Raw genomic sequence first — 14739 nt, 5'->3', positions numbered from 1 at the left:
GCCGGTAGTGGTGAGAGCATTAACAAAGTTTTTTTCATTGTTTGGGTTGCCTCGGGTTGTGCAGACTGACAGAGGGTCTAACTTTATGTCCAAAGTGTTTGCGCAGGTTTTAAATCAACTTGACATAAAGCACAGTTATTCCAGCGCTTATCACCCGGAAAGTCAGGGCGCACTCAAGCGTTTCCATCAAACATTAAAAACAATACTTCGCACCTACTGTTTGGAGTTCTAAAAAGACTGGGATGAAGGGGTACATTTACAACTGTTTGCTATACGGGAGGTGGTTCAGGAGTCTCTGGGGTTTAGCCCGTCGGACTTTGTGTTTGCTCACACTGTTCGTGGTCCTTTAAAGCTACTGAAAGAGAAGTGGTTGTGTGAAAAATCCGATCAAAATTTATTGGACTACGTCAGTAACTTTCGGTTGAAGCTGAGCCGTGCCTGCGAGTTGGCCAAAGAAAATCTTAAAACTGCACAGGCTAAAATGAAGTCTTTCTTTGACAGAAATGCGGCGATGAGAGTTTTTGAGCCTGGTGACAAAGTGCTAGCGTTACTTCCGGTTCCTGGCTCCAGCTTACAAGCGCGCTACAGTGGCCCCTATACGATCACGAAGAAGCTCGGAGATCGAGATTATTTGGTCTCTACTCCTGATCGAAGGCGTACATCCCGCCTATGTCATATTAATATGCTTAAGCCTTATATCGAGCGTGCGCCCTCTTTGAATAAAGCTGTCAGTTGTGTTTTCAGTGACCGTACTGACGACGTTGTGGGGACAGGTGTGGATGCATGTGAGGAGCTGTCCAGTGCTGAACCTGAGGGTGACGTCCTTTCCACGGGTATCACGGAAGGGAAGTTTCCGAATTCAGCGGTGTTGAAAGACTTGCCTCTTATTTGTCTCACCTTGATTTTTCCAAGCAGGCTGATGTCATTCATTTGATCCAGTCTTATGAGTCACTGTTTGCAGATATTCCCACTCAGACTCGTGTGCTCAGCCATGATATTGATGTTGGTGATTCCAAGCCTATTAAACAGCACCCTTACAGAGTGAACCCGGAAAAGCGACGCCGTTTGAAGACGCAAGTGGAGTACATGGTGAGGCATGGACTTGCTGTTGCAAGCAGCAGTGCGTGGAGTTCGCCGTGCCTCCTGACTATTAAAGCCAATGGAGAGGACCGGTTTTGTACGGACTTCAGGAAGGTAAATGGGGTGACTAGGCCGGATTGTTATCCACTGCCTCGTATGGAGGATTGTGTGGACCATGTGGGGGCTGCCCAGATTGTGACTAAGCTGGATTTGCTAAAGGGGTATTGGCAGGTACCCTTAACAGCACGAGCCCAGGAAATTTCTGCTTTTGTCACACCTGATGATTTCCTTCAATATACGGTGATGGCTTTTGGGATGCGTAACGCCCCAGCAACGTTTCAACAGCTGATGAATGTTGTTTTGTCTGGTTTATCATTCTGTGAGGCTTATTTGGATGATTTGGTGATTTGTTCTGCTACATGGGCTGAGAACGTTGAACATTTGAGAACCGTTTTTGCGCGTCTGAGTGAGGCTAATTTGACAATTAATCTTTCTAAATGCCAATTCAGCCAGGCGACAGTGACCTATCTTGGAAAAAGGGTGGGGGGAGGTCAAGTGCGCCTCGTTGAGGCTAAAGTAGAGGCTATTTTAGCTGTTCCGGTACCTACTACTCGTACTGAGTTACGCCGCTATCTAGCGATGGTTGGTTACTACAGAGGGTTCTGCAAAAACTTTTCCTTTGTGGCTGCGTCTTTAACAGACCTATTTAGCCCTAAAGTAGCTTTTATTTGGTCTGCGCGGTGTCAGTCTGCTTTCGAGCAAACTAAAAATTTGCTCTTTAATGCTCCTGTGTTGTCCACCCCTCGTTTTGATGTTCCATTTAAGCTGGCTGTGGACGCATGTGATTCTGGCGTCGTAGCTGTCCTTCTTCAGGATGGTACAGATGGGGTGGAACATCCGGATTCTTATTTTTCAAAGAAGCTTGATAAATATCAGAAATGGTATTCTACCATCGAGAAGGAGGCATTAGCGTTGGTCCTGGCTTTAGAACATTTTGAGGTGTATGTGGGCGGTTCTAGTGGATTAGTGGTTGTTTTTACGGACCATAATCCGTTAGTTTTTTTGGATTGCATGCGCAATAAAAACCGCCGCTTGATGAATTGGTCTCTGCGACTCCAGTCCTTTAACATCTCTATTCAACATGTTTGTGGAAAAGACAATGTAGTGGCCGTCGCACTCTCACGACTCTAGTCCTTTTTCTCTGAATGGGTTGAGTTTTTTCCATCAATCCCCATTCAGTCTTTAGGTGGGGGTGTTATGTGTTTCGGGCACATTCTAATTATTTTGTTTATTTTTCCCGATTGCTTTGTTTAGAGATTTTAGTTGTATTATCTTTTGCGAAAATATTATGGCGTTTGGGGTCATTTATTTAAGTAATGAGTTGCGTTTAGTGGTGGGCTGTTGGTCCGCCTATAAATAGGCTGGGTTTTAGCTTCTAGGGGGGTCTTTTTTTTTAGCTGCTCAGCTCCACCTGAGGTGCGTCAATTCGCCAGTCCTTGTAGGCCTCATCCTCCAGCCTGCCACGCAGTAGGTTCTGTTAGCTTTTGTTGTTTGTTTTCGTTGTGATTTTGGCCTGGTGGGACCGGTTGTCCTGTTTTTCGATTTTTCTTTTGTATTAGATTCTTTTTTGCTTAGTTTCGGTACTAGCGGGGGCTTTGATGGTCCTGTATAGGATTGGCCCCCTGCTGTACCGTTTTGTTCCTTTTGATCGGCTCACCATGTCCATCTTTCTGTTAATACTTTTTGGGGTTTTTTTCTTACTTGTTCATTTTGGGACACGGGAACTGGAGAACATTCAATTATCTTTTTTTTTTCTCCACAGAGCGAGGTAAAAACCAGGAGAATTGGATCATGAGCGTTAAAGAATAAAACAATTATTTTTTTGAACCTCATTAAATATGTTGGGTCCTTGGTGGCCGTAACATCTAGTCATTTTCTACTTTTAGTTCAACTGTTGATACTTTTACCTTTTAGCTGGTATTCTTCTACTTTTAACTTTTACCTAAGTCGTTGTTGCTTTTTTTTTTACCCTTTTGCTACCTTTAGCTAGCATTTTATTTTGGCAATGTTCTGCTTTTTTTTTAGCTTTTCAGTTTTAGCTTCTTCAGCTATTGTCAGCAGAATAATTCAACCCTCAGCAGTTAAAAGAATGCAATTTCTCTAGTTGATCTTAGTTACCTGCCTCCTGCTAACGGTGAGTCAGCTGACAATTTGACATTACTAACAATCGTGAATGTGATTTGAATGTTGACAAATTCAAAGTATGAACAATAAACATGCATATGATTCAGTATAAAAACACAAGAGGAGAGAATTTAGAAACATATCAAGTGTTTCAAAGTCATTACTAAAGACAGTCATGTTATAATAACTATTACTTACAGACAGAAACCTTTCAGGGTTCAACAAATGAAGGATGAAAACACCATGTTCTAGCTACAGGAACCTATGGTCACTCTACTAGAACAAAGTGTAGCAACTACTCTACTAAGTCTCTTAAAGCGGCAGCTCAGATTAACTAACTAAATCCATTTTTGACATTTGAATCCTGATTCAGAATCGTGCCTGTCAGCTATTCAATGTATCTCAGAATAGATAACCAGTATTTTATTTCCACCTTTGTGTTTAATCTTCAACCAGTTGCTGCAGCAACTCACAGTCCCTACATGCCTGAAAACTGCCACCATAATTTCTGTGCCCAAAACCTCTGCCATCACAGGTCGGAATGATTACCAGCATGAAGATACTGTTCAGGGTTTCCTCCGGAAAAGAGGCTAAGCCCGGTGGTAGGTGGCGCCGGCCGACCGCCGGCCGACCGTGATTTAGTAAAAAAAATTATTAAAGTTGAAAATGTAGTTATTTATTATGTGATATTGTAAGATATTTGTGCCAAATATTTACACAACTACAAAAAGGCACTTTTGGAATACTTTTTTATACAAAAATACAATTAAAATAAATACTAATTGTTTGCACCTAATTTGAATCCTAATTTAAGTCACATTTACAAATAAATGAAATGAACATAAATGAAAAAGTGCAAACAAAGCACCAACACACGTCTCAAGTCAAGGCCAATGAATAACAACAGAGAACTCTGACAAACAGACAGATGCTGTACTGTACTGAGCTTTTTGTGGCACATGCTGCATGTTGGATTACTACATGTAACAAAACATATCTAATGCTGAATTTAATAGCATCATTTTACTGTTAAACAAGGATAAATTAGCACGCCTCATATTAGTATTTTTCACTAAGTACAACACATGCTTACTGTATTCGGTCTTGTAAAGCCACCCGCTGAATTCCAGCTCAGCTAACCTCTGTGGTCTATAAACACTCCTTTTTATCGGCTTCAGCAGTAATCTCCTTTCATGAGTTTAGAGCCGTTTGATTATCTGTGTGATCTCTCACAGAGGGATCATAGAAATGCTGATACAGGCCTACAAGCTCTGCTACAGCAACAAAATCATCCATTTTAAATGGAGCGTGGCCCAAAGTTACAAAAACTGGGAGGTGCATGACCACGTGTAGTGAAACTGCACGGGGCCTTCGTGCAGGGGTGGGGACAGCGCGATTGCATCACTGTTGGCGCGCACCCTCGCGCTGTGATCAATACGTCAAGTTGATGCGGCCCGCCAGGCTTCTAATAAACTGGGGGAACCTCTGCTGTTACTGCAGCACATCAAGGCCCACATTCCACCTGGCCTTGACCTAAATCAGTTTGACTACAGACCTCACAGATTTACAGATGATGCCATCTTCCTAGCCCTGCACTCTGCCCTCAGTCACCTGGAAAACCCCAACATGTATGTCAGGATGCTGTTTGATGGCTTCAACTTCATCAGCCCCACCAGACTGGCAACAAACGGAAGACACTGCAGATTGGAAACCCCCTTTGTCAACAAGATCAAGATCCTCCACTATTGTCCTAAACATCGGTGTGCCACAGGGCAGTATCGTCAGCCCATCCTGTTTACGATGTACACTCACAATTGTGTCACCACCCACTGCTCTAACACACTCATCAACTTCGCTGATGATACAACCATTATGGGAAAACAACGAGCCACTGTACCAAGAGGAGGTTCAGACTTTGGCATCCTGGTGCAGAGACGCCTCATAAACCTCAACATCAGGAAAACCAAAGAAATCATCTTTGATTTTTGGAAGTTGGGAACCACAATGAACACAGGACTGCAGATCAACAAAGAGGAGGTAGAACGAGTTACAGACTTCAGGTTCCTCTGACTTCACATCTCAGGACCTGAACACCACTCACATCATCAAAAAAATCCCAGCAGCATGTCTACTTTCTGACAACACTGAGCAATAAGAAGAACTTTTACTGCTGAATCATGAAGAGTGCCCTGACCTACGGATACATGGTGTGGCAGGCACTGCAGCTGCAGTGGGTCATTAAGATGGCTTAGTGGATCATCTGCTCACCACTGCAAGGACAAGATCTACTCGAGCCTCCTCTTCTGGCAGGCCACAAAGATCTGCAATGACACCCACCTACTCAGGGCACTTTCTATAAATAAGCCTCCCCTTCAGCAGGCTCAGAACCATGTGAGTCCGCAGCAACAACTCAAACAGAGTCTTCTCCAGAACTGTGAAGAGTCTGCTAGAGCAACAACAAACCGATCCCTCAGCATCCACAGGAGCTACCACAAGAAATGCCACAGACAAAACTTCATTGTTGCAATGACACTAAAGCTTGTTATGTTGTGTTGTGTTGTGTTATTCTCCACTACATCTCATAAACTCCTGAAACTTCAATTTGTGCAACAGGAATAAGTGTTATTATTGAAAAACAGAATAGCATATAGTGTTATTTCTATGTTTACCAGCAGTTATGTTCTGACAAATCACCAGAAGTTAAGTTCATAAGAAGTCAATGTCACGTGACGTTCGTTTTCACACACACCTTTCATCGTCTGCGAGACACACAGATCTAAACTCCTGAGAAGCTCCTCCCTCCTCCTGCAGCGTTAAAACAGGTTTCTTTCCCCCGGCTTCTCAGCTCTCCTGTCCTTGTACAGAATTATGCTTCCCTCACCCCAACCAGACATTTTTTATTAAACAGACTGAGACTGTTACAGCCACAAAGAGCTGCCTGTGTCTCTGCGGTCTTTTTAAGTTCATAGGTTTATAAGTTTTGCTGGAACAAAGATGTAAAGAAAGCTGTATTTTTTAACAGCCTCAGCCAGCTGCTTCTCAGCGGAGCAGTGGAAACAAAATGACTCCATTAAAGCTCACCAAGTCACCCACAACAACTTCTGACTAAACACACAATACTTAGTGCAAACCCTTGTGAGAAAAGGTTCAGCCAGAGCCTTGTGTGGCACAGCTGATACGCAAACAGAAGGTAATTTTCATCACGCAACCACACCAATGAGAGGTCAGGTCTGAAATAATCTTACAGAATCTTAAAACAACTTCTGAGGGTTCAGATTAGCTTTGGTCATAAACATACATTACATTACATACCCAAAACTAGGAGCACTGGGAGTGCGCAAACCTCTGCCAAGGCCATAGGATCATTAAAAAATTGTAGGACCCGGATTGTGATCCGGATAACCACCAAAATTTAATCACTTGTTTTTTTTGTGACCAAAAGAATTATATAAAAATTGTTAGTTTTTAAGTAATCTTGCTAACAGACAAATAGAGGAAAGGACAAGCACAACCGAAAACATATCTTCCTTGGCGGCGGTAATAAAGGCCTAGCGTTCCTTGAAGGAATGCATATTGACCTCCACATTTCATACAATAGTTTTAGACTAAGATTACAGAGAGAAATGGGTCTGAAACATAGTCACAGAGCCACATGTTTGTTTGTATGACAAAAAAGAGTCACTGCTGCGTACAGCGGTTCACACATGCATACCACAAGATTCCAAAATACAAAAACAATTTTTCAAATGTACACATTTTAAACTGCACAAGTTGGAATATGCTACACATACAAACTGTTAAATATGTGAGAACAAATTGAATAAAACAGCCGGATCAGTCAACACAAGTGCACAGATCAGCTTGATGTGCATGTGACATTTGAGACTTTGTATAAATAGCAAATTCCTATTTGTACAGTTTGAAATGTGTAAACTTGAAAAACTGTTGAGTTTTTGAATCTCTGTGAGTTGCTGTACTTTTGTGGATCTGACTGTACGAATACAATTCTTGTACATGCTTGTGACTACTATTAAGACTAATATATCTCCATATAAGATCATCTTATGAGGAGAAATGATGAAGTCGTAGCCATTTTGGTCAAACCATGAACATAATCATAATCCCACTCAGAGTATGTTGTGAATGACTCTCACCTACCACCACATTGAATTTTAGCTCTATATCTGTAAAAATGAGTTACAGCCATTTTTGTCTCAGTTAATGTCAATTGGCAGTGGCAGCCATCTTTAATTGGGTTTCTTCCAGAAGTTTATCAGTTGTGTAGGTATATTCAGCGATTACTTTCTGAAAATTTCATTCAAGTTTCTTCTGTGGTTGATGATATTTTTTGCTCTCAGACAAACAGGATTGACTCAGACACCTAATGCTAAAGTTTTACACAAATATCTCGTAGAATGACTAGCACTCAGAGTATGTGTGGGGGATTACTCTCAGCGGCTACCACTCCAAACACAAGCTCAATATCTGTAAAACTGGCTGAATTATAGACATTTGTGTTTTCTAAGACAAGATGAAAAAGATGAGCTGTCTTTGATCGAGCTGACTCCGAAAGCTAATCAGATGTCCACCTAATAATTTCATTGAAATCCATGCAGTGGTTCATGAGACATTTTGGTAACAGACACACAAACACACAAACACATTATCATTTGCCTTTTAGTGGCAGATGATCAAAATTAACAGTTGTTTTTAAGGGATTAGGCTAATGTTCTGTCTACACTACTCTGGATATTTTTTCTTTCTTTATATTAAAAAACTTTTTCATTCTCACAAAAATGGTGACATTACCGTACCCCACCACTAAGTGGTGAGAACTTCCAGATTTTTGACATATACAGCCCTTTTAAAATGCAACCCAAAGGGTAATGGTGGCGATCAGGATAAAGTTAGACACACACACAAAAAAAAGAAAAATTACCATTATTGTTATGCTTTCTAGGGTACAAAGTGATAGTGAGAATGCTCAGAACAGCTGAAACATCATTATTTCTGAAACCTTTCATATCTCCAGCAGGCGTGGGCCGATAACCAATATCGAGCTATACCACGCTATTAAAAAGTTGCTGTGTCAAAACCACTAAGTTTCTCCATCATGCCCTTTCTATGGTTTAAATGCCTTTTATTAGGTTACCAGAGACAAAGCATTTTTCATTTGTTTAGATTGTAAAATGTTTTAGCCAGAATGCTGGACTAATGCTTACACAGTCACTGAATGTGAAAAAATACTTTCATCTTCCTTTTCATTAAGTGTGATAAAAAGTCCTTTCAGGTGTTCTCTGAGCTGCTGCCAGTAACTGTGGACAAGTCAAACGCTGCCATAAAAAGCCTTATCACTAGTATAAACATTGAAGGCTTTTATTTCTTACTGCCAGGTGTCATTACGATGGCCTGACAACAGAAAGAGTACTTTCAACACACATGAAGCTTTATCATGTTTTTACAATCTAATGCAGGTGCATAAAATATCATTTAAGCAAGAATCTATGGAAAAAAAACCATCAGCTGCAACAATAAAACCTGGATATGTTCCTCAGTTAGTGTGTTAGTAAGAGCTAATTTATTTGTCATTCAGAAACTTTGACCCAACAAGGTCTGACAGTAACAGGCCGGTGACACAACCACAATAAGTTGTTTTCTAACAACCTCGGTGTTTATCCATGCAGGGAGTCTACGTTCAACAGAAAACAAAACACTTGAAGTGATCCCACGTCTGTTTCTGTCATCATCCTTTCATTCGGAAATAAGTACAAAGTGCCACCACTTTAGAGCTTTATGTGCACACTGATCCCTTAAACTGGTGAAACATGAAGGAACAAATACCTCTGACCAGCAAAATTAGCAGCAGGACACACACGTACCCCAAACCTCTGTTCCATCAGAGTTTGTCTGCAGCGGGACTGGTAACAAAAATAAATTCACCACAAATTTTTATCCTATAGGCGTAAAACGTTTATGAACTATCGTCCTAAATCATAAAACATTTACCAGCATTGCCTAGGGATGGGGAAGGTTTTAGGCATCTCACAATTTGATTTGCTTACAATTAAGACTGCTGTGATGCAAATCCAAAATGATTACTGATACATTATAATTACCTTGAAACTTAAACGACTATTTATGTAAAATAAGCCATGAACACTGATTTCTATTTCTTCCTGAGCTGCAACTGTTGGGAAATTAGTTGGTAAAAAGAAAGAAAAAGAAAATCAAAACGACAATAAATGATGCAATGTTTTAGCTGTAATTTCACTGAACATGGACATGGAGTGTTTTTGACTAAGTGACTGCATTTTCAACAGACAGTTTTTTTTGGAAAATCTTGGTCTGTTTTTGCAAAAGTGCCTTCTTGGCTGTGCACATTAACACGTAGTTTTGGCTCATTTTTCTGACACTTTGAAGCGCAGACAGAAGCCAATGTTTTTGCACCATAGAGACATCTCAGTGCTAGTCCTGTATCTGGAAAAACAGAAATACTTCATAGCAGAGAGAGCATCCCTACGGACTTTTAATACATCAGAATTCACCAAATAAACCTCCATTTGCTCTGTGGTCTTTAAAAACATGCGTGATGGACACTTTGCCTATTTGTGGTTCTGTTGTTGGTTGTTCCATCACACAATGCTTCTTAAGAAAAAAAGGCCCGTTGTTAGTCCCTATATAGCCTGGTCTGCATTGCCGGCGATAAGTTAACCTTTTCAGGGTGACAGTCCAACTCTGCCAGGGCTGCCTGTTGTCACCAACATTGTTCATAACTTTTATGGACAGAATTTCTCGGTGAAGCCAGACGACCGTTTGGTGGCCTCAAGAATGTGTCTTTGCTATTTGCAGATGATGCACTCCTGTTGGTGTCATCGTCCCGTGATCTCCACTTCTCACTGGTTTGCAGCAGAGTATGAATCCGATTGAAAGAAGATCAGCACCTCCAAATCAGAGGCCATGGTCCTCAGAGGGAAAAGGGTGGACTGCTCTTTGCAGGTTAGGAGCAGTTTATTAATTCAATGACAATAAAGCTTGTTTTTGCTATTAAAATTATTTCAGAGGCTGCAGTAGATAGGTGGTCAGTGCCATGGTCGAGCCCAGGTTGTGCCAGGAAGTAAGACAATTACCAATACTACTGAGTGAGCGTGCTCTCTGTGGCGAGCCCTACAGTAGAGAGAAAACGTGTAAACACATTTTATGGAGACAGACCATGTTATTTATTTTTCTCGGCTAAAAGCAGCAGGATTCTTTAGTTCATCACTTCAGATTCAGGCATGTATAAGCCATTTTGTAAATTCATACTTGATGTTATTACTGATGAGGTCAGAGGTCAGCAGGGATAAAAAGCAGCTTGTGTCATAAGAATCAACAAACTTTCTCAAATTCACAGTGAATTTTGCATTCTTTCAAATAAATATGAAGTTGTGAATCAGTTTAAGTGCTAAATGATACGTGTTCATTTCTAAACATGGAGGGAAGCTAAAACAGATGTGTTAAACATTTTTAGCATATTTTTTCACAAGTAAAAGGGAAGCTGTTCACAGTGTACACTATTTGTGATCATCTGATCAAAGAACATTAAAATAGATAAAGAAGTACAAAGACAATGTTTTGAGCAGTGACATGTAGAATATAGTACATATTTGGCACATATGTTTCATTCTTATTTCCCACCATGCACAAGCTTGCTGCTCGAGGCTTGTAGGTGTTTCAGAAACAAAAAGTACAATCTAACATACCCTTTCCATTTAAATAGAGACAGTGGCTAAAACACTGGGTATTTTGTTTTTATACCAGTAGCTGATGGCAGACTAATCATAGGGCGAAGGACATTGGCTAATACTAATCCATGTGGTGAAAGAAATTCATGGCCAAAACATCTGACATGTCTTTGTTACTGTCCCTCCATGTTCAGGAATGATCACTTCTCATTTAGTATTCAAACTGATTCACGTCTTCATATTTAGACCCTGTGTGACATTATGGCAAGAGAATGTTACCAAATGGCTTACTCCAACATTTTGTATGTGACACCTGAGTGTGAACGCTCAGCACAAAGTCATGAAGGACGCTGCGTGCAAGTCGTGTTGGACATGTCCAAACGCTCAGACACAGCCTGGATGGACGCTGCGTGCAAGTCGTGTTGGACATGTCCAAACTTTCAGACACAGCCTGGATAGACGGCTTCAGAGTCAGTCCATTCAACAAAGCAGCTTCCGATCAGTGGGGTTTACAGATCCTGTGGTAGTAGCTGAGAGTTATCCACAACAACACTGAAGCTGGAGGACACCTTTAATGCTGGGACTTTAATCAGTCCTGAACTTTGCTTCCCAGATGTTTGAATGTTATATTTTCCTTGTCAAAGCAGATAAATCCTGAATTATAAACTCTGCATTCTCTAACGTTTAGTTTGTTATAGAATGAGTGGATTATAAACTGAAACGAGCTCCATGGTTTTTGGGTTTGTTGTGGAATAAGTCTTGCTGTTTCAGGTGTCGGCTCGGTTCGGCCTGCTCCAGGCCTTGTTTGGGTCCTCCACCTCCGGTTCTGGACGGGTTCTGTCAGACTGTGTCGGCTTGGAACCGGGTGGGGGTGGGTTTAGATTACAGCGTGTAACACAGCAAAGCCAGCTTTATTTACCCTGAGGCCTGGCCCTGTTCTGTCGGGTTCGGTGTGTTCCGGTGGTTTCCGGTGGGTTTACCTGCTTCATCCTCACATGCTGGAGCTCAGCTCATCCCTCCACCGTCGGTCCAAAAGAAAGATCCGAACCAGACGCAGGACTGAGAGGAATCCGGCTCCTACATCCGAGCCTGTGTGACTACCAGGGGGACAGCTTCTGATCCAACACCTACACGAACCAAGCCGTGAGGGGCCGAACTCTCATGGTTCCGACAGCAGCTGTTCTTCTCATCGTCTTTTCTCTCTCTCCGGATGTGAGGCGTCTGATAGCACCAGCATCCACAGCCAAACGTAGCGGTACCAGAACCAAAATGACTCCACTTTCCAAAACTCAAATCTCTGCTCACACCGCAACAAAGCCGCGGAAACCAGCGCACTTCCGGTTCTGACTTTCAAAATAAGGATCCTAGAAGCATTATAGTGCACGTGTATTGCCTGTGGCACAGAGCAGAAACCCAGTGGTGAGCCGCTGGTCTCTTTAATGTGGCATAGAGGACTGGGAGCAGTAGTTCCTGTTTACACCAGAGAGTGTGCTCCAACTATGGAGGGATCACACTTCTCAGCCTTCCTGGGAAAGTTTATTCCCGGCTGTTGGAATCCTGACCGATGTCGGACCTCAGATCCAGGAGGAGCAGTGTGGCTTTCACCCTGGTCGTGGAACAGTGGACCAGATCTTTAGTCTTGCAGGGTTGCTAAGGGGATCATAGGAGTTTGACTCTCCAGTCAATATATTTTGTAGATCTAACAACTTTTGACCTTGTTCCCTGAGGCATTCTGTGGAGGGGTGTTGTGAAGGTATGGGGTGCCAGGGTTGCTTTTAAGAGCTATCCGGTCCCTGTATGACAAAAGCAGGAGCTGTGTACATATACTTGGCTCAAAGTCGAACTTGTTCTTTGTCTCCAATCCTATTTGTGGTGTTCATGGGCAAGAGCTCGAGGTGCAGTCGAGGAGGGTGTCTGGTTTGGGAACCCCAGGGTCTCGTCTCTGTTTTTTGCAGATAATGTGGTTCTGTTGGTGTTTTTAGGCCAGTGTGTGTGTTACTGAAACTTGGTGTCATTTGTGGAAACAATGAAAGCGCTATGGACAACTTTGGCCCTGTGTTGTTGCTGTTTTTTAAACTTATGGGGATTCTCCTGAGACTTCAGGAAGAGAGACACAGTGGAAGAAATGCTCTGGATGCCGCGATTGTTGCGCGGAGTAGGACAGCTGTTAATCCGCCGGAGACTTCAGGCTTTACAGCACCTTCAGCTGGGGGACAGATGGCATAAACGTTGCAGGGTAAGCTAACGCTGTTGTTTATAGTCCTATTACTTCGCTACCATTCCAAAATTGTCTATTGTTGTTTTCTTCACTCTTCTTACGCTTTAATCTGACCACACCTGTGACCAATGAGTGAACAGGAGCTAAGCTTGTGCCACCCACAAAAGCAGGGCCGGCCCGCTGGCCCTACTCCGAAGCAGGAATCGGCCTCGAAAAAATGCCAGTGGAAACACACGCAAAGCAAGCGGAGTAGAGTGGAGCCGGGACCTTTAGAGCTGGTGGAAAAGGGCCTTAAGTCTGAGGCCATAGTTCTTAATTGGAAATGGGTGGAATTCCCTCCAGGTAGTGATATTTGCCTCAGGTGGAGGAGTTCAAGTATCTGGGAATCCTGTTCACGTGTGATAGGATGGAGTGCGAGATGCATTGACAGACTGGGGCCTCATCCTCAGTAATAAGGGCGTTGGTCTAGTTAGACGTGGTGATCAAAGAGTTGAATCGAAAGGTAAAGCTTTCAAATTATTGGTCTGTTTATGTTCCAACCCTCACCTAAGATCATGAGGTATGGAACATGACCAACAAGATCCTGCATACATCTAATAAAGTAAAGCACAACTACAAAAAATGTTCTTAAATACCACTAAGTATTTTCATATTACATCTCTGGCTTTTAGCTGCAGATGCACAATATAATTTTTGTACTGTTTATATCGACTGCAGATGGGCTGAACTGCTGTCTTGCAGAATGAGAAGATGGCATAAAATGATGTCTTCAAATGTTCCTGAGTGTGCTGGTCTTGTTTGTCCAGGTGATGAGTAGCCAGCATGTGGCCCACCCCCCACCCCCACCCCCCACTTTAAAGAGTGTGGAGTTCAAGCTTTTATCTCAGCTTTAAAAGCTTGAACTCCACACTGCTTTTTGAACTGATAAAGCTCCTTAGATGAGAAGTGAAACCTCTTTAGCTACAGAATAGAAGACCAGTTGTTTTTGTTTTTGAACTGTTTTTGGATTTATAACACCAGTATATCTAATTCTGTGCCATATTAGCATCTGTGTTTCATAATAATGAATTAGCATTTAATAAGATTAAACTTGTTTCACACAAACTGCCATATGGTAAAACTAACCATATCTGCAAAAGGTGCAAAAGTTTATTGTCAAAATTTGCTGTGGGATACAATAGGAGTACATACACTATATTGCCAAAAGTATTCACTCGCCTCCCTTCAGATGCATATGAGCTTGAGTGCCATCCCATTCTTAATTCATAGGGTTTGATATGATGCTTGCCCACCTGTTGCATCTATAACAGATTCAGCTCTTCTGGCAAAGCGTTCTACAAGGTTTAGGAGTGTGTTTATGGGAATGTTGGACCATTCTTCTAGAAGCGAGTTGGTGACTTCAGACACTGATGTTGGATAAGAAGGCCCGACTCACAGTCTCTGCTCTCATTCATCCCAAAAGTGTTTTATCAGGTTGAGGTCAGGACTCTGTGCAGGTCAGTCAGGTTCTTCCACACCAAACTCACTCATCCATGT

The 14739-nt window shown here is 42.1% G+C and overlaps 1 protein-coding gene across 2 annotated transcripts in view; it reads right to left on the bottom strand.

The window, feature by feature from the left end:
- The window catches only part of gpr63 (G protein-coupled receptor 63), an 18598-nt gene extending 6257 nt beyond the window's left edge, over window positions 1-12341 (bottom strand). Inside the window, exon 1 of one of the 2 annotated variants that reach the window (XM_037981078.1) lies at window positions 11905-12341. The gene's annotated coding sequence lies outside the window, so the exon portion shown is untranslated. The remainder of the gene's footprint in view (window positions 1-11904) is intronic. The other variant, XM_017432749.3, reaches the window with a different exon arrangement.
- Window positions 12342-14739: the final 2398 nt, after the last annotated feature.

This window comes from Kryptolebias marmoratus, linkage group LG17, assembly GCF_001649575.2.
Source record: "Kryptolebias marmoratus isolate JLee-2015 linkage group LG17, ASM164957v2, whole genome shotgun sequence".
Taxonomy (NCBI): Eukaryota; Metazoa; Chordata; class Actinopteri; order Cyprinodontiformes; family Rivulidae; genus Kryptolebias; species Kryptolebias marmoratus.
This window is presented reverse-complemented; position numbering and strand designations above follow the sequence as displayed.